A 6,037-nucleotide genomic window follows, 5' to 3' on the forward strand; every position below is an offset into this window, starting at 1 on the left:
CTAACTTTCAAATGCATGAATAATATGGCTGAGTATGAGGCCTGTATTATGGGATTGGAGGAATGCATTGATCTAAGGATCAAGCATCTTGATGTATATGGTGATTCGGCCCTCGTCGTCAATCAGATTAAGGGTGAATGGGAAATGAATCAGCCTGGCCTCATTCCATATAGAGATTATGCGAGGAGGATTTCAACGTTCTTTACTGAGGTTGACTTCCATCATATTCCTCGAGATGAGAATCGGATGGCAGATGCTCTTGCTACACTTGCTTCGATGATTGTGGTTAAACTTTGGAATGAAGTCCCCAATATCATTGTAATGCGCTTGGACAGACCAACTCATGTGTTCGCAGTAGAAGAGGTAAAAGATGATAAGCCATGGTATTATGACATCAAGTGTTTCCTTCAGAACCAGGTTTACCCGTCTGGGGCATCTATGAAAGATAGGAAGACTTTGAGGAGATTGTTAGGCAGTTTCTACCTCAATGGCGAAGTGCTTTATAAGAGAAATTTTGACATGGTTCTGCTCAGATGCGTGGATAGACACGAAGCAGACCTGTTAATGACTGAAGTTCATGAAGGTTCATTTGGTGCTCATCCCAATGGAAATGCCATGGCTAGAAAGATGTTGAGAGCATGCTACTATTGGTTGACAATGGAGTCAGACTGCCGCAAATATGTAAAGAAATGCCATAAGTGTCAGATTTATGCGGATAAGATTCATATTCCCCCGACACTTTTGAATGTGATTTCGTCACCATGACCTTTCTCCATGTAGGGAATTGACATGATTGGCATGATAGAGCCAAAAGCATCTAATGGGCACAGATTTATTCTCATAGCAATTGATTACTTCACCAAATGGGTTGAAGCAGCATCGTATGCAAATGTGACCAGGCAGGTGGTAGTGAAGTTTATCAAGAATAAACTCATATGCCGTTATGGTGTGCCAGATAAGATCATTACTGATAATGGATCTAACTTGAACAACAAAATGATGAAAGAGCTGTGTAGTGAGTTCAAGATTGCGCATCATAATTCCTCTCCTTATAGACCCAAGATGAATGGGGTTGTTGAAGCTGCTAATAAGAATATCAAGAGGATTATCCAGAAGATGGTTGTCACGTATAAGGATTGGCATGAGATGTTGCCATTTGCTTTACATGGATACCGTACGTCTGTCCGCACTTCATCATGGGCAACCCCTTTCTCTCTTGTTTATGGCATGGAGGTTGTACTCCCAGTAGAGGTGGAGATCCCATCAATGAGAGTCTTGATGGAAGCCAAGTTGACCAATGCTGAATGGGTTCAGAGTCGTTATGACCAGCTGAATTTGATAGAAGAGAAGAGATTGACTACCATGTGCCATGGTCAGTTATATCAACAAAGAATGAAGAAAGCTTTTGATAAGAAGGTCAAGCCTCGTGTGTTCTGAGAAGGTGACCTTGTGCTCAAGAAAGTCTTGTCTTTCACGCCCGATTCCAGGGGCAAGTGGACTCCAAACTATGAAGGTCCATATGTTGTTAAGAGAGCCTTTTCAGGAAGTGCTTTGATGCTTACAACTATGGATGGGGAGGATTTCACTCGTCCTGTGAATTCAGATGCAGTCAATAAATACTTCGCCTAAAAATAAAAACAGAATAGCTCGCTAAGTTGAAAACCCGAAAGGGCGGCTTAGGCAAAAATGAGCGTCTCGGTGGATTGAAAACCCGAAAGGGCGGTCCAGGAAAAAGTTAGGGACATGAAAAAATGAATGAATATTTGTATCCCGCTAGATTGAGTACCTCATCCTGGGGCAATTTAGGCAAAATTAGGGATTTGGCAAGTAACTACATCCTGACAAGACTTTGTTCTACAACTGTCATCCGTCGGAAATTCTTGCTCATTCGTCATCAACCGAAGCTTCGAATACATCGAATTCAGAATTGGTGGAGAAATGGTCATTATGTTCAATGTAGCCCTTTTCCAATATATATCACCAATTTCAAATTTGTAAAGATCTATGGAGTCCTGCCATTTGCAGACTACCATTCCATCAAATAAACTTGAGCCTTTTATCCAATTATTTGCACTCTTATTCATTTCTATTCAACAAACGTTTTGCATTGCTTTTAATTGAGAAAGTATCATTGTTTCGAAAAAACGAATTTTTCATAACTTGTTTTTAAACAAAATGAACATTCACAATGACGAAAGGATACTTAGGAGATCCTCAGTGCTCTCCCAAGGATGGTATGATCTCCAACAGGGTAAGACAGTTGTTCATATTCCTAGCATGACTGTATCTTCTTCCTCCGGAGCCTTTTTGTGGTTTATCCTACTGAGTGGTATGCTTGTTGAGATATTCACCACTCTCCCCTTCAGCGGGGTAGCAACCTTTCCTCCTCAGCAGATGTGATCTCCTTGGTGGGTACTGCACTTAGTGGTTAATCCCCGGAATCCCTTTATCCCTTGGATAGATTCCCCAGTGGAGTTGCTTATATGGCAGATTTTATCTGTACAATGAACTCCTTTCCCCAGTTGGAATGACTGATGATTCATCCCCCGCGGAGGTCTTTGCTGCCTGGTATCTCTGATTCCCGGCAGATTGGATACTCTTTGGTGATTTTGGCTTTATCTCTTGAGATGTAGTACCGGATGTTTGTGTGCTTATTCCTGTGAAGCCCGATTGTGCCAGAGATGTTTGTTTGTCAGCATTCATCATACATAAACCACGCATGTGTGCATATAACTTTCAAACATTCGGATATTCATATTGCATTCTTTGTCATATATCTGTGTTTGTTGTCCTCTGCTAGTTGGTAATACATTTCCCAAGCAGATGTCGGTGTCTGATCCCTCAATGTAGAGTCAGCCCATTAAGCAGAAAGTGTTTATCTTTCCTTCCGCATTCCCCACTGAGTTATATCCTCGTGGACGACGGTTGTTTTCGCTTCCTCCCAACACATATATTGGGATGGGTTTCCTTATTGAGTTATATCCTCACTAGGACGAGTCTTGATTCAGTTTGCCTCTTTGGCTTGACCCTAAATTGGCCTCTTGTGACTGTTTCATGTACTTCCCCGTGGTATGAATGAATAATTGCTCAGCAATCAGTAATCATTCATCTTATCCCCGGCGGAGTCTGTGATTTTCTATCCTTATACCGGTAGTTGTCCCCTGTTTTCTCCCCTTTGCAGAGTTAACCTCCTTGTTCATCCTAATCGATGACGGTTACTCTTCCGTGGTTTTCTACCCAATATCCGGTAGATGTAATCCCCTCTTTGACGGTTATCATTATCCAATATTCGGTGGTGATATTCCCTCATTCTTTTGGATAATTGCTCTGATTAGGCAATTTTATCCCCAACAAGCCCTCTTTCATTTACCGATTGTCGGTAATGTTTGTTGCTCCCCTTGAGTGGTCATCATTATCTACCTAGTTTTGGTATCTCGATGCCTTTCTCTCTCGGTCGATCTATCCTTTATTAACCCAGTAACCGGTTGTGGATAATCTTCCATGCGAGTATATTATCTACGTTATGACGGTAATAGATAATATATCTCATGCACTCTTTGGTCGAAGCTTTTTGTTCTTCCCCAGTTGAGTAAGATTCGTATCCCTGTTTTGGAATCGAATTTCCATCCCATAATCGAGTTTGCTTTTTGCCCTCTTTTCGGATGATGAGTGTTTTGGGAATATTCCCCAGTTCACGCTTTGGTTGGTCACCCATTATATGCCCAGTAACCGGTATCCCTGGTGTTCCTTCCTTCTGCTCCCTATTATGACTTTTTGTCCCCTGTGGAGTCAGATTTTCCTGAGTTGAGATATACCTTTTAGGTCTTCCTCAGATGATTTGGTTGATTGATATCTATCACCCTTATACCGGTCTTAGATATTCATTCTCCCCGAGCGTGTTGTTCTCTCACCCTTATACCGGTGTTCAGACCACACGTCTCTTTGAGCTTATTACCCAGTAACCGGTAATACCTCATCCCCTTGCTTCCCCAGGAGAGTGCTGTTGGGATCTTCCTCAGCTGAGTCCTTAGTGGACATCCTCACCTAAGTCCGGATTTTTATCTGAAGTATCCATTGTGGATAATTTTGGCTGTATTGCCATATTCCTCAATACGGACGTCTTCGAGTCAGCTCGAGTCTTTCCATTGGATTTATTCCCTTTGGAATTCTGTTCCCCAAGCTTTGAGTCGTGACCTGCTCACGCTTTTTCATCCCTTTACTCCCCGTTAGAGTCTCTGCCCAATAGAATGAATTATTCATGGGAATTGTTAATTCTTCTCCTAATCTTTTCCTTTGTGGACACATACCCCCACTGAGTGTTACCACTTGCATGCATACATCTGCATCATGAGGTCTCTTAGGGACCGAAATTCGTCTCCTTGTTATTATTTAAGCCCATTCTACCCCGTCGAGACGAAGATTTTAACCTTCACTTCTCCGGCTAGAATGACCTTAAATAGGGGCATCTGTAAGACTCCAATTTTGTCCCTAAGATCCCTCATGGCATCATAACATTGCACTTGCATTGCCTCAAGGATCATTAGCATCTTGGTCCCCTTTGCCTTTAGGTGGGACCTTCTGTGAGTTGGTTTGAGATCACCAAGCATGTTTGAATTGTATATCATTGCTTTTCTTATTTTGTTTACTAACCAAAAGCATAAAATATGTCACAAACATCTTTTGTTTGTAGCTTGAGCAATCACAAGGTTCAAAGCTCCTAGGAGATCATCTGTGCAATGATAAGGCCAAGAGAAGATGAGAGCAAGCATGGTAATGGTTCCAAAATCTCTCATCCATCAAATATGCCTCCCAAGTATCTTAATTCATCATTTTTGATCAAAGCAAGTCAAGGGGTTTGAGGTTTGTTCCCCAAGGAAACCCTAATTCATCTGTGCACCACAATGCCTTGCTCTTGAAGCAACCTCAGCCCATGGTCAAATACAATTAAGGGAAGTTCTTTAGTTCATCATTTCATGCATGTTTGAACTTATTTGAGTGTCCTCAATCATTAATTCCTCAAGATATGAGTCATGGACTTGAGAAGTTGATCAATCAATTCATCTGACTATTTTGAAATGCACTGAGACCTAACTTTTTATGTGTTGGTCAAATGGAGATGGTTCCAAAAGAAAAAATGTTCTTAAGGATAATGTGAACAACTTTCATGTTCATCAAAAATTGATTTGAAGCTTGGAAGGCCATCTCCTATTCCAATACATTATAGGTCATTTTGATTGAAACCCTAATTGTGGGTCAACTTCCCAAGGACATAACTCATTCATTTTTTATGATTTTGAGGTGGGATAAAATGCATTGGAAAGCTTAAGATGTATACTTCAAATGTTATAGGTCCTTTTTGACCAAATGCATTAAAAAGCAAAAAGGTCCAACTTCAAGTGCCCATAACTTCTTCATCAAAAATCCAAATGATGCAAAATTTAAGTCCATTTTAATTTTCTTGAAAATATCTACAACTTTGATGTTGGAGGTGTTTTCATTTGAGGCTTGCATCATCAAAACAGAAGGGCTTGAGCATTGGCCAAATTTGGAAACCTTGCATTGACATTTTTTGCACATCACACTTTAAACTCAAAATTCACTAATTTCCACACTTCAAATGAGTTTTTGTCCAACATAACATTTGTTCCTTATACAAATACCTTTCCAACCATTACCCACATGCTTATGTTTGGATTTTCTAAATGGTATTTTCGAAGAGGTGAATGTTTAGGTTCAATTGTGGAATTCATGTTGAAATCTTGATGCACAAGCAAATTCAAAGCAAACTACACGTCCAAACCTTTGGCATTTGAGTTCAGCTTGCAATTGGTATTGTTTTTGGGTCTTGTGCATGATCATGCAAGCCCATGCAAGGATTATCCAATCTCATGCACACGACTTTGTTCATCATTTCCTTGCCACTCTCTCTATAAATAGAGACCCTATGCCATTCAAAATTCATCCCCGATTCAACCTGAAATGCTGCAGAATTCTCTCCATAGCCATCACTAAAGGAATTTCAATTTTTCTTCTAAAA

Source organism: Lathyrus oleraceus, chromosome 1 (assembly GCF_024323335.1).
Source record: "Lathyrus oleraceus cultivar Zhongwan6 chromosome 1, CAAS_Psat_ZW6_1.0, whole genome shotgun sequence".
NCBI lineage: Eukaryota > Viridiplantae > Streptophyta > Magnoliopsida > Fabales > Fabaceae > Lathyrus > Lathyrus oleraceus.